General features: G+C 36.0%; 1 pseudogene; it reads right to left on the bottom strand.

Annotated features, from left to right (window-relative positions):
* Positions 1 to 12,593: 12,593 nt before the first annotated feature.
* On the bottom strand, positions 12,594 to 13,117 carry LOC131821551 (peptidyl-prolyl cis-trans isomerase A-like; annotated as a pseudogene).
* Positions 13,118 to 25,950: the final 12,833 nt, after the last annotated feature.

The following is a 25,950-nucleotide window of genomic DNA, read 5'->3' as shown; positions in this document are numbered from 1 at the left end:
TTCACTTTTCTTTTCTACTGAAATCATTCAACATGCATCTTCCAGATCACTTCCTCTATGCTGACTTTCTGTTATATGTAAACTCGTCTCATAGGATTTACACCATCTTCATTCCTTTTTATTCCTATCAAGCTATTTTTAGCATTTTATTACACATATATGTTTACATTTATAGGAGGTGCCCTGGGTTGGCTCGAGCTAAGATATGGATATGTCATGTATGTGGGGTTTAATTACATATTCATGCTTTTATTTACATTCACTGAATTGCATGAACCATATCTGGCTGTTCAGACATATGGGCTTGCTAAGTTGAATGAGCAGAGATGAGAGGAAAGAAAGTAGGCACATTTTAGGAAGAAAACTGACTCCAGGTGATAGAGTCTCACATGACTCAACAGCAGATTCAGATTTTTAAAGGTGAATAGTGGTTCTGGACATGGTTGAGACCTTTTACCAAAACCTACCAGAAATAAATTATGGTTTTTACCCAAACCCACGATGATCCTGACATCTGGTATGTGCAAGCCTTCAAAAGAAATGGGTGTTTAAAATTTGAAAAGCCAAAACCTCTTGAACCCAAGAAATTATGCTATCATGCTTACTATGAGAATATAACCTTCAAGAAAAGTTGAGTGAAGTTAACTTTTGGTGCAAGAGTAGCAGACCTATACAAGATAGGGGCATTATTGCTTGACGAACATATTAGCATATGTTAATACAATTTAAGAAGCAGTAGTTCAGACAGTAAGCCATAAAAGGCATTATGATCACAGTTCACAACAAATAACATAGAGCTATAACAGCCTGAGAGGACTACTGGGATTTATAATTTAGGATAGAATCATGGCAGATACACAAGCATTGACTAGGCTGGCTTGGGCACACACATAGACCCTCTCTTTGGTTTTTCTGAAATACTATAAAACATAAGGAATCAGAGTAGTAAATAGTGTCTGATCCTAAAATTAAACAGAAATGAGGTAGTTAGATAACACATTGCATTGATTTTGCTGACTTTACTTTGTACTCATGAGCTGATGAAACATTAGATATTTAGAGTTACAAATATTCCTCTTCTATGTGATACATACACACACACACACACACACACACACACACACACAATGGAATACTATGTAGCTATAAAAAGAAGTGAAATCTTGCCATTTGCAACAATGTGGATGGAACTAGAGGGGTATTATCCCAAGCGAAATAAGCCAATCAGAAAAAGACAATTATCATATGATCTCCCAGATATAAAGAATTTGAGAGGCAACATGGGGGGTTTGTGGAGTAGGGAAGGAAAAAATGAAACGAGATGGGATTGGGAGGGAGACAAACCATAAGAGACTCTTAATCTCACAAAACAAACTGAGGGTTGCCAGGGAAAGGTGAATAGGCAGAGAGTGGTTGGGTGATGGACATTGGGGAGGGTATGTGTTATGGTGAGTGCTGTGAAGTGTGTAAACCTGACGATTTGCAGACCTGTACCCCTGGGGCTAATAATACATTATATGTTAACAAAAATATGAATATTTATGTAACCCAAAGGAAAACAAAAAACAAACAAAAAACCTAAATATTTGGTGAGTGCTGTGAAGTGTGTAAACCTGGTGATTCACAGACCTGTACCCCTGGGGATAAAAATATATGTTTATAAAAAATAAAAAATTAAAAAAAAAAAAAAAGAAGGACAAAACCTAAATATTCCTCTTCTAAACATTTTCTTAAAAATATGAGTCATCTCTTATTCAATTTTTCATTAGCCATGCCTACTATGGTTTCTTATACATAAAAGGTGCTAACAATGATTGAATGAAAAATGAATGAATGGATGTGGGAATGTTGGATGAATTCCAGAATAGATAAAACACATGGCTGATATAAGAGGTATACAGACAGTCCCTGATTTACAATGGTTCAACTTGTGATTTTTTGACTTTATGATTGTGTAAAAGCAGTATACACTTAGTAGAAACTGTATTTTGAATTTTAAATTTTGATCTATTCCCAAGCTAGCAATTTGCATACAATACCCTCTCAGGTTGCTCACTCACAGCAGTAAGCCAAAGCTCCCAGTCAGCCTCAAAATCACAAGGATAAACAACTGATACACTTAGAATGTATATACAGAATGGTTATTCTGTACCCATTCTGTACCCATACAACCATTCTGTTTTTCACTTTTAGTACAGTATTCCATAAATCACATGACATAGTCAACACTTTATTATAAAGTGGGTTTTGTGTTAGATGATTTTGCCCAACTGTTGACTAATGTAAGTGTTCTGAGCATGTTTAAGGTAGGCTAGGCTAAGCTATGATGTTCAGTAGGATAGGTACATTAAATGCATTGTCAGTTTACATCTTCAACTTACAATGGGTTTATCAGGACATAACCCCGTTATAAGTCAAGGAAGATCTCTACTCACTATGTGTGAGAGTATAAACTCATCCTGTTCCCACATCATAGGCTTCCCAAAAGACATCACAGAAACATGAAAGGTCTGAAAACAACTTCACAGTGAAGAATAGAATTTATAGTGAAAACCACCTAGGACATGCCATCTCACACCCTTCTGTATGCCAGAGAAGGAGAGAAAACACAACACATGGGTTGACTATATGCTCAGGCTCTGGCAACTGGCAAAGGGACAACTTGAGCTATTTGCAAATTAAATCCTATAGTTACTGATGACAGTTGTTTGTCTTAGCTGGTTAAAAATACCATTTTAAAACCTAAAGTGTCTTCATTGTGCCTGAGGGTGCCACATTGTTGATGACTGTGCCTTATTCTTCTCTCTCCGATAAATCATACCTCAGTCTGTAATTTAAAAAAATAAATAAAATAAAATGAAATAAAGCAGATTCAATAAAATACATCAACTTTTATGAAGCTACTTCAAGGACTTAACAGTGATATTAAATAACATAGCTTGAATCTGCTAAAAGAGCTTTACTTCACTGCATGTCCCAAAGGAGGGTCAAGATGCAATAAATATGTTTCCTTCATCAGGCTGATTTTCCCGTTCCCAGATTCCCAGGGAAGATTAACATCAAGCTCCTCCATTCCAAAATACTAGTATTTTAGTTGACATTTTGGGTCATTTATTTTTATGCGTTCACTCACAGCATATCCCCATAGCTCTTCCTCCCAACCTCCAAAACACACACATGAAGTTTTAATTAAACCTGCTATATCTGTGCATCTGTTAAATTCCTGTACTAGGTTTGTCTCCCTCCCAATCCCATCTTGTTTCATTTATTCTTCTCCTACCCACTTAAGCCCCCATGTTGCATCACCACTTCCTCATATCAGGGAGATCATATGATAGTTGTCTTTCTCTGCTTGAAAAACTGAGGGTTGCTAGGGGGAGGGGGTTTGGGAGAAGGGGGTGGGATTATGGACATTGGGGAGGGTATGTGCTTTGGTGAGTGCTGTGAAGTGTGTAAACCTGGTGATTCACAGACCTGTACCCCTGGGGATAAAAATATATGTTTATAAAAAATAAAAAATTAATAAAAAAAAATTCCTGTACTAGGCTGTGAGCAAAAGAAAGCAAGGATTATTTTATTGGACTTTCACCATGATACTGAGCGTAATGACTGCTGAACTTGCAGTGTTCAAAAGATTTTTTCTAAAGTGTTATAAGTTGAGAAACAGTTGAAAGGACTTGGGTTTTAGAGAAACAAAGTCCTGGATTCTATTCCTAAATTTACCACTTTTTACATATTCAATTTTAGGTATGTCATTAAAAATCTCTGGGTATTAGATTCTTATTGAAATAAGGGAAGGTATTTCACATTCTCCCAACTCAATTGTAAAATATATATTATGAATGTAAAGCAACTAGAATGCACCATGGGAAATATACTTCAATTACTGATCATCTACTATCCTTATTTTGAACTTGGAGGTAAGAAACATCATTGTGAACTTGAGAGGTCTAGAAATACCTCTTTGAGAAGGGACCTGATTTTATATTGAATGAAGGAGCAAAAATATATCAAGCTAAAATATCAGAAAAAATGTTTTGAGCAAGCAGTCTCTTTTAGCTTTTTTAGATACACTCCAGGGAAAGACCTTCAACCTGTCAGCACAACCTGGGACTCTGGAAGGGTAAGACAGCTGGTAGCATCTGTGGGTAGGAAGAGCTTGCTGTTGAGGATCTCTAATGGGGTGAAGCTCATGTTCTGAGGTTGGGAGGGGCTGCTGGCTTGGCTCTTTGGGTGGTGCTGCTGGTTACACTCTACTACTGAGTGGGACTGCAGCTTGTGCTCTTTGGTCAGGTAGTATAAATAGTTACACTGCACTTGGTTGGGGCTTCAGAGTGAGCTCTCAAGTTATGTTCTGCAATTGGATGGGTCCTCCATCTGGGTTTCATGATTGAGTGTGGCCACAGGTTGTGCCCGCAGTTGGATGAGACTGCAGGCTAGGCTCTGTGATTGGGCAGGCTACTGGCTATGCTGCAAAGTCAGGCTAGATCGCTGGTTGGGCTCCCTATGCAGGTGAGGCCAGAGGCTGTGTTCTGTAAGTGGGTGCTGGCTGGCTTGCCTGGGCAGGGCCACACTGTGGGATCTATGGATCTCTGGCTAGGTACCCAAGCCTGAAAGAACTGCTGACCAACAATGCTCCTTAGCCAGATGGGACCACTGGCTTGGCTCCATGAGTGAACAGAGCTGTTGGCTGGGCTCTCTGGTCAGGTGCTGCTACCAGCTGGAACCCAATCTGCCAAGATCCCTTTACTGGTTGTTTGAGCACTGCCCCTATCTTTGTTTTTAGCTAACAATTGGCAGTCTAGTCCTGCTGATCCTCTCAGTGTTCCCCATGAAGTGAGACAGAAGTGGCTTCCCAGGAAGCTCCCCAGAATGCTGGAAAATGTTGGATGTCTACTGTAGGGTCTCTTTCCCCTACTGGAGAAACCATAGGTCCAGGGCAACACTCTCAGTGTGGTGTTGTGCTGACTTGGGGGAGGGGTAATGTGGTCAAAGTGAAAATGATCCTCTTACCCTTCTAATATAGTTTTTCTTACTTTTCTGTGGTCTAAGGGGGTGATTCAGGTTCACTCCCGGGTTTTGGGATTTTCACAAAGGTATTTTTGCATATGAATAGTTGCTAGTTGCTCTTCCTGCAAAGGGGAATAAAGCCAAGGACCTCCTATTCTGCCATCTTGCTGTTGTCACTCTAGAAGGATTTTGGTAGAAATTGACAACTAGATAATAAAATTTATAGAGAAATCAAAAGGTTTAAAATTGCAAGAGCAATTTTGAAAAATAGTAAAGTTGGAAGAATCCCCCTAATTTCTTTCAAAAAGCTCCTCTAAAGCAAAAGTACTTAAGACAGTCTGATATTAGTATAAGAACAGATATACAGCTAAATGGAAAAAATAGAATCCCAAAATACACCTTATATATGGGCCACTGATTTGCAATAAATGTAATTCAGTGGGATGAAGGACAGTCTTTTCAACAAATGGTGTTGCAATAGTTGGATACTCATTTGCATGATGATGAATCTTGACCCTTACGTCGTGCCATATACAAAGATTAACACAAAATGGACCTGTGAGACAAAAAACATACAAGACTTCTTGAGGAAAATATAGGAGAATATCTTTGTGACTTGAGATTAAGCAAATATTTCTGAGATAGACTGCAAAAAGCAGATTACAAAAGAAAATAATTATAAATTGAATTTATTAAAACTAGAAACTTCTGCTCGTTGAAAGATGTTAAGAAAATGAAAGTACAAGCCACTGGGAGAAAATAGTTGCAAAACATTGGATAAAGAACTTGTATTCAGGAGATGTAAGGAACTCTTACTTTATGACACACATACCAATTTTAAAAAATGGCAAAATATTTGAACAGACACTTCACCAAAGAAGATATTGGGGTGTCAATAAGCACATAAAAACATTGCTTACTATTGTTGGTCATGAGGAAAACTCAAATTGAAATGAGATGCCTCTACATTTATTGTGCTTTCACATATCTTCTTTGGCGAAGTGTCTGTTCAAGACTGTTGCCCAGGGGTGCCTGGGTGGCTCAGTGGGTTAAAGCCTTTGCCTTCAGCTCAGGTCATGATCCCAGGGTCCTTGGATCGAGCCCCACATCTGGCTTTGACAGAGATCACAAGTAGGCAGAGAGGCAGGCAGAGAGAGAGGAAGGGAAGCCGACTCCCTGCTAAGCAGAGAGCCCGATGTGGGGCTCAATCCCAGGACCCTGGAATCATGACCTGAGCCGAAGGCAGAGGCTTTAACCCATTGAGCCACCAGGCGCCCCTTGATTGTCTTTTCCTTTATTTAGTCCTAAGTATTTCAGGCGTTTGAGCCTATTAAAATTTTTATTTTTTATTATTTATTATATTTTATTATTTTCCAACTGCTTGTAATATTTGCAATATTTCTTTTTCTTAAATTTGTGCTGTTATTGCAAAAATACATTCATAATTCTTTTATAAATGTAAGTGAATACCAAACTATGAGTACTTAAATGTTTGAAAATGGCTTTATTAATTTCTCATAATTGACTTATGATTTGGTATAATTTTGCTAAAAATACTGAAGGCATGCTGTAATATCTGCTGCAATCTATTTCTATTCATGGAGGAATCATATGCTAGTTTAATTATTTTTCTTTTCAGTGGAACACCTCTTTCTCCTTGAGAAATTTTTAGGATTTCTTCTTTATTATTATTATTCTATATTATTATTATTCTGTATATCTTATTCTGTAATTTCACATATTGTGTTTAGGTGTGTTTTTATTTTTCATGTCTCCTTCTTGGCACTCAATGGATGTTTTCAATTTGAAGGCACATGTCTTTCTTCAGGTCTGATAATTTTTCTTGAGTTATTTTTTAGAATTCTTCTTTTCTTTTTTTATTTATCTGAGACACCCTTATTAGATATTGGACCTCCTGCCTTGATTTTAGGCATTTCATGTCTTTGTTCTCATTTTCTTTGAGTACTTTCATTTTTATTTGGAGAATTTCCCTTGACTCCATATTTTGTACCCCCTTTTTGATATTTATTATCACATATTTAGTTTTAAAGTTTTCTGAGTTATTCCTTGATTCTCATCACACCATATTCTTAAGTTATGTGTGCAATATCTTCTTAAAAACTTTTACAGTATTTATCATACTACTGTAGGTATGCATGTATTTTTTTGCCACTTAAGTTATTTTTTAAAGTATAATTAACAATGTTATGTTAGTTTCAGGTGTACAATATACTGATTTGATAGTTCTATACATTACTCAGTGCTTATGACATTAAGTGTAGTAACATCTGTCCCTACATTAAGATATTGCTGTCTATATTTCTCTTTTTTATTATGTTACTCACCATACAGTGCATCATTAGTTTTTGATTAGTGTTCCATGATTCATTGTTTGCCTACAACACCCAGTGCTCCATGCAATATGTGCCCTCCTTAACATCCATCACCAGGCTCACCCATCCCCCCACTACCTCCCCTCTAAAACCCACAGTTTGTTTCTTGGAATCCATAGTCTCTTATGGTTCATCTCTCCCTCTGATTTCCCACCCTTCATTTTTCCCTTCCTTCTCCTAATGTTGCCCATTCTATTCCTTGTGGTCTACAAATATGTGAAGCCATATGATAATTGACTTTTTCTCTTTGACTTATTTCACTTAGCATAATCTCCTCTAGTCCCATCCATGTTGATGCAAAAGTTAGGTATTCATCCTTTCTGATGGCTGAGTAATATTCCATTGTGTATATGGACCACATCTTCTTTATCCATTTGTCTGTTGAAGGGCATCTCAGCTCCTTCCACAGTTGGGTCATTATGGACATTGCTACTCTGAACACTGGGGTACACATGGCCCTTCTTTTCACTACATCTCTATCTTTGGGGTAAATATCCAGTAGTTCAATTGCTGGGTCATAGAGTAGCTCTATTTTTAATTTTTTGAGGAACCTCCACACTATACCAGCTTGCATTCCCACCAACAGTGTAAGACAGTTCCTCTTTCTCCACAGCCTCTCCAACATTTGTTTCTTGGCCTGTCAATTGTTGCCATTCTAACTGTGTAAGGTGGTATCTCGGTGTGGTTTTGATTTGAATTTCCCTTATGGCTAATGATGATGAACGTTTTTTCATGTGTCTGTTAGCCATTTGTATGTCTTCATTGAAGAAGTGTTTGTTCATGTCTTCTGCCCATTTTCTGACTTGATTATTAGTTTTTGGGTGTTGAGTTTAAGAAGTTCTGTATAGATCTTGGATATTAGCCCTTTGTCTGTAGTGTCATTTGCAGATATCTTCTCCAATTTCGTGGGTTGCCACTTTGTTTTGTTGACTGTTTCTCCACAGATTTGCATTCAGACATTCCTAAGAGTTCCCTTTTCTCCACATCTTCACCAACATTTGTTATTTCTGGTTTTGTTTGTTTGTTTGTTTGTTTCTAACAGACACCCTAAAAGGTATGAGGTAATATCTTATTGTGGTTTTGAATTGCATTTTGCTAATGATTAGTGATGTTGAGCATTGGCAACATGTATGTCTTCTTTGGAAAAATGTCTGTTCAGTTCCTTTGCCCGTTTTTTAATTGGGTCATTTGTTTCTTTGCTATTGAGTTCAAGTGTTCCTTATGTATTTTGAATATTCACTCCTTATCAAATATGTGGCTTGCAAATGTTTTCTCTCATTCCATAAGTTGCCTTTTCATCTTGTTGATATTTTATTTTTATTGTGCAGTAACTTTAAAGTTTGACATAGTTCCACTTGTTTATTCTTGCTTTTCTTCCCTTTGCATGTAGTCTTGAATCCAAAAAAAATCATTGTCAAGACAATATCAGGGAGTTTTTCCCTGTGATTTACTTATAGTGGTTTTATGATTTCAAAGTCTTATGCTTAAGTTTTTAATCTATTTTTAGTTAAAACCAGACAAAGACCCCACCAAAAAGGAGAATTACAGACCAATATCCCTGATGAACACGGATGCAAAAATCTTCACCAAAATACTAGCCAATAGGATCCAACAGTACATTAAAAGGATTATTCACAAAGACCAATTGGCATTTATTCCTGGGCTGCAAGGTTGGTTCAACATCTGCAAATCAATCAATGTGATATAATACATTAATAAAAGAAAGAACAAGAACCATATGATATTCTCAATAGATGCTGAAAAAGCATTTGATGAAGTACAGCATTCTTTCTTGATCAAAACTCTTCACATTGTAGGGACAGAGGGTACATACCTCAATATCATCAAAACCATCTATGAAAAACCCACAGCAAATATCATTCTCAATGGGGGAAAACAGAGCTTTTCCGCTAAGGTCAGGAACTTGGCAGGGATGTTCACTATCACCACTGCTATTCAACATAGTACTAGAAGTCCTAGCCTCAGCAATCAAACAAACAAAAAAAAAAAAAAAAAAAAAAAGAAAAGAAAAGAAATTAAAGGCATCCAAATCAGCAAAGAAGTCAGACTCTCAGTTTTCGCAGATGATATGATACTTTATGTGGAAAACCCAAAAGACTCCACTCCAAAACTGCTAGAACTCATACAGGAATTTAGGAAAGTGTCAGGATATAAAATCAATGCACAGAAATCAGTTGGATTTCTATATGCCAACAGCAGGACAGAAGAAAGAAAAATTAAGCATTCAATTCCATTTATAATTGCACACAAAACCATGAGATACCTAGGAATAAATCTAATCAAACAGGCAAAGAATCTGTACTCAGAAAACTATGAAGTACTCATGAAAGAAATTGAGGAAGACACAAAGAAATGGAAAAACGTCCCATGCTCATGGACTGGAAGAACAAATATTGTGAAAATGTCTGTGCTATCCAGAGCAATATATACATTCAATGTAATCACTATCAAAATACCATCAACATTTTTCACAGAGCTGGAACAAATAATCCTAAAATTTATACAGAACCAGAAAATACCCTAATAGCCAGAGGGTTGTTGGGGGCTGGGGGAGGACAAATAGGGTGACTGGATTATAGACATTGGGGAGGGTATGTGCTATGGTGATTGCTGTGAATTGTGTAAGACAGATGATTCACAGACCTGTACCCCTGAAGCAAATAATACATTATATGTTAAGAGAGAGAGAGAGAGAGAGAGAGAGAGAGGGGACCAAGGCCAATATTTTCTGTACTTAGTATGAGCCAGGTAGTGCTCTAAGTTTCTTATTGATGTTGTTTTACCTGTAGTGACTGATATAATACTCATGACAATCCTGAGGTAGCTGCTGTTATTATCACCATTTTACATATAGGTAAACTAAGGCACAGAGAGGTCAACTAGCTTGCCTAAGGTCTCACAGCTAGTACACTGTAGTGATGGAATTTGAAAATCATGTAGTCTGGCTATAGATGCTTGATTCTATAAATTCAGGATTTAACTACTATGAAATGTATCCTAAATAAAATTAAATTGGCAAAGGAAATGAACAGCTAATTTATAGAACTGTATTAAAAGTACATAAAGTATATAAAGCATAACTATATTAAAATATGTCCTATCTTTTTAGTAATCAAATAATTTCAAATTAAAACAGCAATGAGACACCCATTTTGCCTATTAAGTTATCACGGATTAATAAATGGTAATAAAACTAGTAGAGATGAGCACTCTCATATATTTCTTATAAAGTAAAAATTATTACAATGTCTTTCAAAAAATAAAGTTTTTAGCATATTTCTAACCTTCAGATATATGTACCCTCTGACACTAATTATTTTTCTAGGAATCTTGCCTAACTTTTTAAAGTAGGAAAATATTAATGGAAGCACAATGCTGATAGTTGAAAATAATTCAAATTACAAAAATGTCATTCACTCATTTATTCATTCTTAAATTCAATCACAATTATTTTTTCACCAGCAACAACATGCCAGATACTGAGACTCTGGGAATCTAATAATGAGACACATAAAATCACTTCTCTCAAAAGGTTTACATCTTTTTCAGGAAGATAGGCAATAAATAAAAAAGAAAAATATCAAGTACTTATAAGCATTATAATGAAGAAAAACATGATGAGTTGATGGAGAGAAACTGGAAACTATTTTAAATAAATAGGTGATGGCATTTAAAGTGAGACTAAGGTAAACTCTAAGACAGAAAAACATTTGCCATATCTAAGTGATAGAAAGATGGCTGGTTCTGTCCTATCAACCAAAGAAGGAGGAAGATTTACATAGGACTTTGTAGGCTCAGGAAAGAATTTGAATTTTATTCTAAACGTCCTGAGAAGTTACTGAAAGATCTTGAAAAGAATATAACAAACTGATTATATTTTCAAGGCTCACTTTGGCTGGTTTTTGGATGAAATTAAAGGAAACAAAACAAGAAACAGAAGAAAAAATTTTTTAAAGATTTTTTAAAAATTTATTCATGAGAGGGAAAAAGAGAGGCAGAGGCAGAGGCAAATGGAGAAGCAGGCTCCCTACTCAGGCAGAGGCTCGATGTGGGACTCAATTCCAGGACCCTGGGCCCATGACCTGGGCCAAAGGCAGACACTTAACTGACTGAGCCACCCAGGTGCTTAAAACAGAAGAAATTTTTTGAAAGCTATTACAGTAGTCTAAATGAAAGTTAATTAATGTTGCCTTAGACTAGAGCATTCATGAAGACTGACGGAAGTGGATGGATTCCAGATATATTTTGGAAGTAGAAGTCAAAGCGTGAGTGGTTAACTTTGTTAAATAGTGCTTATGAGTTGAGAAAGTTGAGCCAGAGCAGTGACTATTGGATATGGTAATGTTGGAGGTCCCTGGAGATATTAAAAGAAGTTTTAGTGGCTTGGTAGTGGTGAAACCCTGAATGAGTAGAAAATGCTAGATGACAGAAAACAATAGTCAAGGGCCTTGTGGTACATCTGCACACTGCAGATATTTAACTTGGTAAATATTTTGGAAGGCTGTTTAACATGGTGAATATTTTCAGAGTATTTAGTATATTATGATCATACTCAAAATAAAATTTAAAGAAAAAAACAGGATTCAAAATTATAAATAGAATTTAATTTTGTAAATAATAAATAAGCATACTGGAACCAGGATATTTAGGAAACTATTAAAAACAATACTTTTATAAATTCCATAAAATGCACATGTGATTATGAATAAGTATGATAGCTATTTTGGGATAAAATATAAAATACTGGCTTTTGGCTAAACAGATCAAATAGAAAAAATAAATTTAATGTCCCAAATAATTATATGCAATGGATATTCAAGGCTGCTTGGAAATAAGTCAGTGACTATTAAATTTGTGAATATCAAGTATACATTATATATCTAAATTGTTCAAATCTTTTTGGGGTTTTTTTCTTTATGAATTTCTTTCTTTCTTTCTTTCTTTCTTTCTTTCTTTCTTTTTTTTTTTTTTTGGCTTAGGTTTTATTTCATCATCATAAACTGAACTCTGCAATCCAGCTGGACCTGGGGGTAAGGAACCATGGAACCCGCAGAATTGTAGTGAGAGCAGAGATTCTTGGGTCGTTCGAGCAGGTGGTTGTGGAGGGGCACTCTCCTGAACTACAGAAGGAATGCTCTGCTAGTTAAGATAAAACACAAGTCAGATTTATTAGATCTGTCCACAGTCAGCACTGGTGATCTTCTTGCTAGTCTTGCCATTCCTAGACCTGAAGCACTCCATGGCCTCCACAGTGTTCATGCCCTCTATGACCTTGCCAACAACTACATGCTTGCCATCCAACTACTTGGTCTTGGCAGTGCAGATGAAAAACTGGGAACAGTTCTTGTGGGGTCCAGCAGTGGCCATGGAGAGGATGCCCCGACCCGTGTGCTTCAGGATGAAATTCTCATCATCAAACTTCTCCCCATAGATGGACTTGCCACCAGTGCCGTTATGGCATGTGAAGTCCCCACACTGGTACATAAATCCTGGAATAATTCTGTGAAAGCAGGAACATTTATAACCAAATCCTTTCTTCCCAGTACTCAGAGCACAAAAGTTCTCTGCTATCTTTGGAGCTTTGTCTACAAACAGCTTGAAGGAGACGCAGCCCAAGGACTTACCGTCCACAGCAACGTCAAAGAGAACACTGTGGGACTAACCATGGCAGGCAGTGTGGGCAGCTCCGGGGAGGCAGCGTCTGCTCTTTATGAATTTCTCCCATAATTCTTCATTGTACATACACTTCATATTTTTTGTTACTACTATGAATAGGAAATTTTTGGTTATATTACTTAACTGGTTATTACTGATAATTTGGAAAGTTACTGATAATATTATCCAGATATCTTGATAATTTATCTTATTGATTATAAAGGTTTTCAGATGATTCTTTGACTCTCCCGTGTGGATAATCATCTCATCTCAGAAAGATCAATTTCTTTTTTCACTCTATACATTTTATTCATTTTTCTTTTCATGTTGTATTATATCTCTTCTATAACTCACTCTTTTCTTGTATTAGTATCTCCTCTCCTAATTTTCTTGTCATTAGTATTTTTATAATAAACAGTACAGAGAAGTTCTAGGTTCATGGAAAAACTAAATAGGAAATACAGAATTTTTCCATATTCCCCCTGCCCTCACACATGCATAACCTCTACCATTATCAACATTCCAAATGCTGTGGTACATTTGTTACAAGTGATAAATCTATATTGATATATCATTTTACCCCAAGTCCATAGTTTACATTAGGGTTCACTCTTGGTGCTGTACATCCTATGAGTTTGAACAAATTTATGGTGACATGTTTATAGTATCATAAAGAGTAGTTTCACTGCCCTAAATATCTTCTATATTATACTTATTCATTCGTCCATCACTCCTAACCCCTGAAAACCACTAATCTTTTTATGATCTTTATAGTTTTGTTTTTTCCAGAATGTCATATTTGCAATAATACAACATGTGGCCTTTTCAGATTGGTTTCTTTAACTTAGTAATATGCATTTAAATTCTCACTATGTCTTTTCATGGCTTGATAGCTTATTTTCTTTTAGTGTTGAATAACATTCCATTGTCGGGATGTACCATAGTTTATTTATTCATTAGCTGAAAGACATCTCACTTACTTCCAAGTTATGGATCATGTTAAGTTAAGTTAAGTTAAGACATCTCAGTTACTTCCAATTATGAATTAAGCTGCTATAGGCATCATGTGAGGTTTTTTTGTGGATATAAGTTTTCAACTCCTTTTGGTAAATATCAAGGAGTGTGATTTCTGGATCACATGATAAGTAAGATTAGTTTTGTAAAAACAGCCAACTGTCTTCCATGATGACTGTACCATTTTGGATACCTACCAGCAATGAATGAGAATTCCTGTTGCTCCACATCCTTGCCAGCATTTGGGGTCATCAGTATTCTGGATTTGACCATCCTAATAGGTATATAGTACTATCTCATTGTTTTAATTTACATTTCCCTAATGACATATGATGTAGAGCATCTTTTCAAATGCTTGTTATCTGTACATTTTCTTTGGCGAGGTGTCTGTTCAGGTCTTTGTCTCATTTTGAAATCAGGTTACTAGTTTTATTGTTGAATATTAAGAGTTCTTTCTGTATTTGGGACAAATGTCCTTTATCAGGTATATCTTTTGCAATTATTTTCTCCCAGTCTGTAGACTGCCTTTTCATTCTCTTGACAATATCTTTCACGGAGCATAAATGCTTACCTTTAATGAACTTCAGCTTATAAAAAATTTATTTCAAAGATCATACCTTTGATATTATAACTAAAAAGTCACTGCCAAACCTAAGGACATTTAAAGTTTGTCTTACATCATCTTCTAGGAATTTTATAGTTTTCCATTTTACATTTATGTCTATGATGCATTTTGAGTCAATACTTGTGAAGGTAGTAAGGTCTGGGTCTAGATTCCCTTTTACAGATGGATGTCTATTTGTTTCAGTACCATTTGATGAAAAAAAAATTTTTTTTCCTCTGTTGTAATGTCTTTGTTCCTTTGTGAAAGATCAGTTGACTATATGTATGTGGGTCTACTTCTGAGCTTGCTATTTCACTCCATTAAACCATTTGTCTATTCTTTCACCAATACCACACTGTGTTGATTACCATAGCTTTATAGCAAGTCTTGAAGTAGGGTAATGTCTTTCTTCCAACGTTGTTTTTGTCCTTTTATATTGTACTATTCTGGTCTTTTGCCTCTCCATATCAACTTTGGAATCAGTTTGTTGAGATACCCAAAATAATTGCTGGTATTTTCATTGGGACTGCATTGAATCAATAGACCAAATAGGGAAAAACTGACATCTTGACAATATTGAGTCTTTCTATCCATCAACATGGAACATCTGTATTTATTCAGTTCTTTGATCTTTTTCATCAAAGTTTTGTAGTTTTTCTCATATAGATCCTCTACATTTTTATTTGATTTACATTTAAATATTTCATGTTTCTGGATGCTATGGAAATGGTCAAGTATATTTCTTATTTCAAATTCCATTTGCTCATTGCAGTTATTTAGGTAAATGATTAACTTTTGACTTTATATCCTCCAACTTTGCTATAATCATTTATTAGTTCCAGGATTTTTTTGTTGATACTCTCAGATTTTCTCCCTAAACAATCATTTCATCTGTGAACAAAGACAGTATTTTGTCTTCCTACCATATCTATATACCTATCATTTCCTTTTCTTATCTTACTGTATGAGCTAGGACTTCCGGTATGAAGTTGAAAATGAGTGGTAAAGGGGGATATTCTTCCTTTGCTCCTGATCTTAGAAATTTGAGTTTCATACCATTAAGTATGACATTAGCTGTAGGATTCTGTAGATATTTTTTATCAATTGAAGAAGTTCCCCTCTATTCATAGTTTACTGAGAGTTTTTATCATGAATGGATATTGGATTTCATAAAATGCTTTTTCTGCGTCCATTGATATACTCATGTAATTTTTCTTAGACTGTTGATGTGATAGATTACATTAATTGATTTTATAATGCAAACCAATTGGCATACCTGAGAAAATCCCACTTGGTCATGATGTATAATATTTTATACATTGTTTGATCTTATTTGCTAATACTTTTTATTAAGTTCAATTAACCAACATATAGTATATCATCAGTTTTTCATGTTGTATTCAATAATTCATTAGTTGCATATAACACCCAGTGCTCATTTTTTTTTTTTATGATTTTTGTATCTATGTTCATGAGAGATACTGGTCTGTAGTTTTTTTTTCTTGAAATGTCTTTGTCTGGCTTTGCTATTAGGCTAATGGTGCCCTTATAGAGTGATTTAAGAAGTATCCCCCTGCTTGCAAAATATTGTATAGGACTGGTATAATTTCTCCCCTAAATGTTTGATAGAATTCACCAATGAACCCATAAGGGCCTGATGCATTATGCTTTATAAAGTTATTAATTATTGATTCAACCTATTTAAAAGATATGGGCCTGCTAAGATAGTATATTTCTTGTTGTGTGAGTTTTGGCAGGTTGTATCTTTCAAGAAACTGTTCTATTTCATCTAGGTTACCAAATTTGTGGGCATAGACTTCATAGTATCCATTTATTATCCTTTCAATGTCCATGGGATGTGTGGTGATATCTCCTCTTTCATTTCTGATATTAGTTATTTGTGTTCTCTCTTTTTTTCTTAGTTAGGTTGGCTAGAGGCTTATTGATTTTAATTATCTTTTTAAAGAACTAGTTTTATATTTCATTGATTTCTCTGTTGATTTTCTGTTTTCAATCTCATTGGTTTCTGCTCTCATTTTTATTATTTCTTTTTATCTGCTTTCTTTGAATTTAATTTGTTCTTCTTTTTCTAGTTTTCTAAGATAGAAACTCAGATGATTGTATTTAGAGTTTTCTTCTAATATATGCAAACAATGTTATAAATTTCCCTCTTCTTTTCTAATATATGCACTATTGAATGCATACATTTGGAAGTTATATCTTTTCCTCTAAGCATTACTTTCACTGCATCTTATGAATTTGGGGAAGTTTTATTTCCATTTACATTAAGTTCAAAGTATTTTTTAAGATTTTATTTATTTATTCAACAGAGAGAGATCATAAGTAGGCAGAGAGGCAGGCGGAGAGAGAGAGGAGGAAGCAGGCTCCCCACCAAGGAGAGAGCCCGATGCGGGGCTCGATCCCAGGACCCTGGGATCATGACCTGAGCTGAAGGCAGAGGCTTTAACCCTCTGAGCCACCCAGGTGCCCCAAGTTCAAAGTATTTTTAAAAATTCTCTTGAAATTTCTTCCTTGACTCATATGTTTAGAAATGTTTTGTTTAATCTCCAAGTATGTTGAGATTTCTCAACTATCTTTCTGTATTGATTTCTTTAAGCAATGATCTGAGAGCAGACATATGATTTCTTCTCTTTTTTAGTACATTAAGGTATGTTTTATGGCCTAGAATGTGGTCTATCATGGTGAATTTTCCTATGAGTTTGAGAAGAACATGTATTCTGCCATTGTTAAATGAAGCAGTCTATAGATGCCAATTATGTCCAGTTGGTTGTTGGTGATACTGAATTCAGCTATATCCTTACAGAAATTCTGCCTGCTGCATCTTCCCATCTCTGATAGAGGAATGTGAAGTTTCCAGGTATAAAAGTGTATGTATCTATTTCTCATAGTTCTATAAGTTTTTGCTTCAAGTGTTTTGGTACCATGTTATTATGTGCATACATGTTAAAGATCATTATGTCTTGGAGAACTGATCTCTTTATCTTATTTGTCTTTTATTTTTCTTTTATTCCACCCCCAAATTGCTAGATCTCATATGGTAATTCAGCAATGTGGCAGGATAAAAATTAATACACAGAAATCAGTTGCATTTCTATATACTAACAATGAGACAGAAGAAAGAGAAATTAAGGAATTGATCTCATTTATAATAGCACCCAAAACCTTAAGATACCTCGGAATAAACCTAACCAAAGAGGTAAAGGGACTGTATTCTGAAAACTACAGAAAACTTAGGAAAGAAATTGAGGAAGACACAGAGAAATGGAAAAACATTCCATGATCATGGGTTAGAAGAACCAATACTGTTAAAATGTCTATGCTATCCAGAGCAATATATACATTCAATGTAATCCCTATCAAAATACCACCAACATTTTTCACAGAGCTGGAACAAATAATCCTAAAAAAAAACACACAAAAAAACAAAAAAACAAAACTGAAAATAACCTAATAACCAGAGGAATGTTGAAAAAGAAATTCCACCAAAGCTGGTGGAATCACAGTTCTAGACTTCAAGCTCTATTACAAAGCTGTAATCATCAAGATAGTATGGTACTGGCACAGAAACAGACATATAGATCAATGGAACAGAACAGAGAGCCCAGAAATGGACCCTCAACTCTATGGCCAACTAATCTTCAACAAAACAGTAAAGAATATCCAATGGAAAAAAGACAGTCTCTTCAAAAAATGATGCTGGGAAAACTGGACAGCCACATGCAGAAGAATGACACTGGACCATTTTCTTACACCATTCAGAGATAAAGATAAACTCAAAATGGATGAAAGACATAAGTTGAGACAGGAGTCCATCAAAATCCTACAGGAGAATACAGGCAGCAACCTCTTCAACCTCAGCCACAGCAACTTCTTGTTAAGTCTCCAAATGCAAGGGAAACAAAAGCAAAAAATGAACTATTGGGATTTCATCAAGATAAAAGTACACAACAAAGGAAATAGTCAACAAAACCAAAGGACAACTAACAGAATGGGGGAAAATGTTTACAAATGTCTTATCTGATAAAGGGCTGGTATCCAAGATCTATAAAAAACTTCTCACACTCAACACCCATAAAACAAATAATCGAGGGAAGAAATGGGCAGAAGACATGAACAAACATTTGTCCCAAGAAGACATACAAATGGCCAACAGACAAATGAAAAGATGCTCCACATTACTCAGCACCAGGGAAATACAAATCAAAGCCACAATGAGATAGCACCTCACACCAGTCAGAATGGCTAAAATTAACGAGTCAAGAACTAACAAATATTGACAAGGATGCAGAGAAAGGGGAATCCTTTTACACTGTTGGTGAGAATGCAAGCTGACATCCAATCTGGAAAACAGTATGGAGGTTCCTCAAGACCTTAAAAATAGAGCTACCCTATGAGCCAGCAATTGCACTACTGGGTATTTACCACAAAGATACAAATGTAGTGATCCAAAGGGGCACATGCACCCCAATGCTTATAGCAGCAATGTCCACAATAGCCAAACTATGGAAAGAGCTGAGATGTCCATCAACAGACAGATGGATAAAGAAGATGTGTTTTATGTATATAATGGAATATTATTCAGCAATCAAAAAGAATAAAATCCTACCATTTACATCAAGATGGATAGAACTGGAGGGTATTATACTGAGTGAAATAAGTCAGCCAGAGAAAGACAATTACCATATAGTTTTACTCATATGTGGAATTTAAGAAACAAAACAGAGGATCATAAGGAAGGGAAGAAAACATAAAATAAGATGAAATCAGAGAAGGAGACAAATCATAAGAGACCCTTAAATATAGGAAACAAATTGAAGGTTGCTGGAAGGGAGGTGGGTGGGGGATGGGGTAACTGGGTGATGGGCTTTAAAGAGAGCACATCATGTAATGAGCACCGGGTGTTATATAAAACTGATGATTTTTGCTGGACTCTACATCTGAAACTAATAATGCGCTATATGTTAATTAGTTAAATTTAAAGAAAGTAATTTTAAAAAATAAATTGTAAATGAACACCCATGGCACTCCTATCACAAATGTGAACAATAAGCGGTTCATCTAAATTTAGAAATAAATTTTGTGGATGAAGTTTTTCATGCAGAGAATGATACTTTGAGTCACTAAATATTTATTGGATGATTGGCCTCCAGCTCAAAGCCTGCCCCCTTTCTAACTTTGAAACTTCAAACAAGTTAGTTTATCTCTCTTGGAATAATTTTCTTCAACTTTAAAGTAAGGGGATTAGTTTTTATCCCTTTCCTTTTAATATTTATTGAGAATCAACCATGTGGCAAGTAGTGCATTAAAAGCTATTGCACAAATCATTTCATTTAATCTTCTCTGTAACTCAATGAGGTGAGAATTATCATCCTTATTTTACATGTGAGGCAACAGATATTCTGTAGTTAAGTATTCTAACTTCTTCAAATTTTTGTTTAAAAGCCTATTAGGAAAAACTCTACAACTTGCTTGGAGTAAATAAACTTAAAATAATGTTAGGGTTTGCATTCATACCAGTTTCATTACTGTTACTCCTGTAACATGCTTCTTTAGAAAGTAGATGATTTATCAACTTTACCATTTTCAAAAGGTAAACAATATTGATAAAAATGCCACCTAGATTCAATACTCAATGATTTTAACCTCATTGCTGATTAAATTTCCACTTTTATAATATGAAGTCTTTCTAGGTAAAGGTCACTGGAATAAAGGATAGAATGTCCACTCAGTGAAAATCTTTAATAATTTATTTTGTACTAAAAAACAGTTGGAAAATCATGATGCTTATTGAAGGAGACCCTTCAGAGAACTGTGGGGGGGTTTGTATGTGTGTGTGTTTTTGTTTTTGTTTTTTTGACAGAAGATCTTAAATTAACTAGGTGCTAAAAAGAAAAAAAAGAAGTCTGAAGGAACAAGTTTAAAAGAAGTTCCCCTATAGCCACACTTTAGTAAGGTATAAGGAGAAAAATTAAATTCAGCTTCAGGTTTGGTAGATGACTAAAAGCAGCCTGAATTATAAAAGCAAATCAGTCTCATACCTAGCAAGATAATTTTTGCCACAACTATTAAGGCTAGAGTCTTTCAGGTGAAAAAAAAAATAGAAAGAAAGTTTGTTGTATCATTAGGATACAAATAACATATTAATTAGAATAATAGTTATCATGTCTTAATTAGTAACTGTGCTGTAGGGGTCATCCACACAAAACTTTTCCATAGAACATATATTATAGAATGAGGAGCTCCATTTATAACATAATTTTAGGTGATTATAGATCTTCACTATTTTCCTTCAAAAGAGATTTGTTCTTTCACCCTCTATGTTGAAATTACAATTTTTTAATTAAAAAATATACTTGCAAGTAATAGTTTTTCTGAACTAGAGTTTTGGTTGTGGGAGAACAACTCTAGTCACAAAACAGCAACTACTCAGGAGCAAGTTAGAGCCCATATTGCTGTAGACTGGTGCTTCTCAACTTTGGCTACACACTGAAACCACCTAGAACATTTTTAAAAATTCGAGTGCTCAGAATGCACATATGACAAATTAATCCAGAATCCCTAGGGGAGGGAGCCAGTCATTAGTACTTTTCAAAGCTTCCTACTTTTCCCAAGCTTTGGGAAGCTTCCAACTTCCCAAAGTTGTTTCTAAGGTCAAGAACAACTGCTATAGATAGTTACGACCAGCTTTATTTATTTTCTCTAAGGCCTAAGTCCCATCAGTGTTAACACATTAGTCACTTAAGAGAGATGTTTTCACCATGCCTGAGAGCTGTGTTATCTCAGTTGCAAGAATGTGTTTTAATATATAAATTGGGAGGGTTTTTTTTGTTTTGTTTTTTGTTTTTGTTTTTTGTAGACCTGTAAGTTTCCTTCTAATTTCTACATTCTATGTTGGACATAACAGAATTTGGGAGTACTTCCACCTTGTAATCTCATTTAAGAAGCAAGACCTGTATACATGGTAAAACTGAAGAATAAATTAAGGCAGTTTCTGAGGATTTCCCAATTGCATATTACTCATCTATATAAGTACATTGTAAAAGCTAGAGATTCTTGTGGCATCTTGCCACTCGAGCTGTCACATACCAGGTGAAATTTGACTTAGATCTTGCTTGGAGGACAAATGTGGAATATTTAGTAAAGTAATAATCAGGACAGCAAAAGTTTTCCTAGGCAATTTGTACATACAACCTGAGAAGTTTGTTTGATACACTTCTGTTGCTAGAAGCATCTATAATGACTGAGATTTTAGAGTTTTCAAAATTACTTCAGTGCCACAGGCATTATAGACTACACTTCATGCCTCCAGATGATTGTTAATAGGTGTTATGTCTACATTCCTTTACTATATTGGTGATTGAATAAGCAGTTTGAGGCTATCTTGCCCAGTTGGGTTGGGTCCCCTATAGGGTTTAAATGACTTCCACATTGCCAAAAAGCAGTGATGACTTTGATTGTAATAATTAGGATTCCTGGGTGCCTAGGTGGCTCAGATGATTAAGCATCTAAGCATCTGCCTTCTTTTTGGGTGGTGATCCCCAAGTCCTAGGATGGAGTCCTGTATGGGGCTTCTTGTTTGGTGGGGGGCCTCCTTGTCCCTTTCCCGCTACTGCTACCCCTGCTTGTGTGCACTCTTTCTCTCTATCTGTGAAATAAATAAATAAATAAATAAATCTTTTAAAAAACTAAAAAAAATAGTGCGGTTTACTTCTCAGGAAAATGAAAATGTCCTGTTTCCCAATTTATTCCCCACATTTCAGTAGCTTCTACATGCCTTTCTTCTCTTCAGTAAACCTCAGCAAAGATATCATTTACCAATTCTTTGCAAAAATAACTTATATTAGAAAAGTTTAATGAATGAGTAAATACTTTGGCTTCTAATTATGAGTATTAATAACTTACGCAGTGACATTCTTGGGACTCACTTTCTTAAGCTATAAATTAGAGACCAACTCACAATTCTAACATAATAGATAATGTTCTCAGAATTAAATTTTCAGAAAAAATCTAATGCATGAAAGTTAATAAATAGGACATGTACTTTTATGTAAGGGAACGTTTATACTAAAACATGATAAGCTTCCCTCTCAGTGTCCTCACCACTACATATCCTCAGTATTCATTCTGATTAAAGATGAGAATTCCAGCATGAATGGACAGCATAGATACCTTTAAGATGTTGTTTCAAATGATGCTCAAGGTCCCAGAAAGAATTGTGGTAGATGATTTATGACCAGTCAGTAGCTGGAGATTTTGAAAGAATCAAGCTCATTTTGTACTACCCCACTGTTTCCTGTGTTCTTACCTTTTCTGTAATACGCCTCAAGCTGTGTACACTCAAATACCAAAGTGATGATAGAACTGAATCACTAGTATCATTAACACTTGTCATCAATCAGCCTAGAGAACAAAGTTAGCCTTGGTCTCTTTTGATAACAGCACAATGATTTTGGAAAACATAAAGGCAGAGCATAGGAAGAGTTCACATAATTAACCATGAGTGGAAATGTAGTCATTGTCAAAGAGGAAAGGAGGATAATCTGAAGGTATATATGCATAAGAGTTGTAGAAAAGGAGCAAAAGAACATATGATATTTATGTAGAAGATATATTTATTTTTAATTCCATATACTTCACCTCCCAAATTGATAGTGAAATGAATTGTAACTGAAAAAGAATATCACTATTCAAACGAGGAATAGAAATGATTTTTGAAGGACTGTTAAAAGGATAATTGGAACAAGTCAGAGGTTGTTGTATGAGTTATCTTTCAGAATAATCAGAATTTTTTTTTTTTTTACATAGGGCTTAGGTCTTTAGTTGGCTTCCTTGGAAGTTCTAGCTATTTTATGTTAAGTTGATTAGTCATTCAAAAAAAATGAGGATATCACTGAAAATAGAAGAGTAGAAACTGCATGGCTCCATCTTCTCCAAAACTGATAAGCAGGCAAAAACTTCCAGAATAAACTTTTCAGTGACCTCGGAATCTAGTAAAAAACTTATACTAACCAAGGGAAGACATGGTGAAGGAAGAAGCTGTTGATTTGTAGTAAGAGAGTTTTGCAGCATTTTAAATTGACCACCTACCATCCCCCAAACTCTAGATCATCAGCAGCCATGAGATGACATCTTTCATACAACAGGGAGTATTTGATTGAAACTTAACCTTAAATAATTGTAATTGTGGGTCTCAGCCTGTCTGGAGGCTTGGGCAAAGACTGGGGCAAAAGATTCCTGTTACATCACTTGACTTGGGACAGTTATCCAAGTGGCGTTTGTTAAAATATTTTAAAGACATCAGTATTGGCTAAAGAAGACTGCAGCAAGAGACAAGTGGGACAAGCAGTAGACAGATCAACAGGCCTGGGTTGAAGAAACAGTTTGGGGAAGATGATATATGTATAAACAATGGCTTTTTATAAGTTCCCATGTATATGGGGGAGTTGAAAAAGCCACACACATGCTCAGGGTGATGAATGAATAGAAAAGGCTTGAGAAACCCTAAGCCTTCACCTTTGGCTGACCTTCAAGTTGCATACAAGTAGGAAGTGAATGGTAAGGCAGAGTTGTAAACAGACTACCTTAAGGCAAAGTTGTAAGTGATATGTCTAAGTGTTGCAGAAGTGCTCTGCCACAAAGCAAAGACTGTAAGTATATTTCTTTCTTTTCTTTTCATTTTTTTGTTCATTTTTTTTGGCTCCAGGTATATAGGTTGACTGTCAACATACCAGATGACCACTAAGCTAGTAGAAGAAAGACTTTAGTGACCATGCATGACAAAGAATATAGTATAGAAAACACATTAGACAAGAAAACAAGAACAATCCATAACAAGGAAAAAGAATTTGATCCCAGAGTTGACACACTATAATAGTCAAAAAGTGCATTTTTCACTTGAGGCTGGGAAGGTGGCAGAGTAGGAGGACCATAAGTTTGCTTCACCCCATGATTCAACCAGATAATACTCACATCAATATAAACAGCCCCCAAAATGACCCAAAGACTGGCAGAATGAACTCCACAACTAAAGGCAAAAAGAGGACACATAGAAGGTGGGAGGAAATGTAGAGACACAGTTTGGGAACAAAATGAACCATGACCATCCATGGTCAGAAGGGATCCAGAGTTATTAAGAAGGGTGAGAAACAGATGATCACACTGAGGAGCCCACACAGGGAAGATGAATCCCCATCAGATTTGGCTTTGAAAGTGAGAGGGGATGAATTTTGTGAGTTCTTACAACTGCATTACTTAAAGCCTGGGAAGCAAAAATTTGGCAGGCTCTGCTCTGAGGAAGTCTGCAGTGCATTAAGAAGCTGAGTGCTGGGGCACCTGGGTGGCTCAGTGGGTTAAGCCGCTGCCTTTGGCTCAGGTCGTGGTCTCAGGGTCCTGGGATCTAGCCCCACATCAGGCTCTCTGCTCAGCAGGGAGCCTGCTTCCCCCTCTCTCTGCCTGCCTCTGTGCCTACTTGTGATCTCTCTTTCTCTGTCAAATAAATAAATACAATCTTAAAAAAAGTCTTAAAAAAAAAAAAGAAGCTGAGTGCCCATCCTTAATGAGACAGCACCACAAACAGCTAGCACAGATACAGTGTAGAAGCAGCAGTTTGAAAAACACCTGGGTTACAAGAAAGGTAGAGATTTATTCATCCCAGAGTATGTCCCAGAGAGGCAGGATCACAGGGACACCCCTCCAGGAACAAAGAAGCTAACACAAGGCATTTCTATCCCCTGTCCCCCAGCATAAACACACAACTGCCTGCATAAACCAGTGCAGCACCAACACTTGATACCTAACTTGTTTACACCAAGCCCTGCCCCCCCATCCCTATGTTTTGGCAGATCTGTCCTTCCTAGTCACACTTGTCTCAGTCCTGGCACTTTGGGCCCCCTTTCCTAGAGATAAGTGCAAACCTCACCAGCACCCAATCTCCTGACCCACGCCTTTTGTAGGGCCTCAGTTCTAGCAGTGTTGGCAACAGATCCAGTTTTGAAGCAAAACAATACAATACAATACTAGTTAAAATGTGCCCAACCCAGCCAGGGACCAAACACTGCCCACAATAGGCAAAGAGAGTATCCACAGGCAACTGAAGTGAAGGGAAAAAAGGCCAAGACTCAAAAGCAGAGCATACACAATACACATAGGAGACACTCCCTGAAGTTCCAGGTCCTGGGGAACATGGTACACTGCACTATACAGCACTACAGGACTTATTCTTCATAAGAAGCA

This window comes from Mustela lutreola, chromosome X (assembly GCF_030435805.1).
Source record: "Mustela lutreola isolate mMusLut2 chromosome X, mMusLut2.pri, whole genome shotgun sequence".
NCBI classification, from domain to species: domain Eukaryota; kingdom Metazoa; phylum Chordata; class Mammalia; order Carnivora; family Mustelidae; genus Mustela; species Mustela lutreola.
Note: the sequence above shows the minus strand (reverse complement) of the source record. Positions and strands in the feature narration are given on the sequence as shown.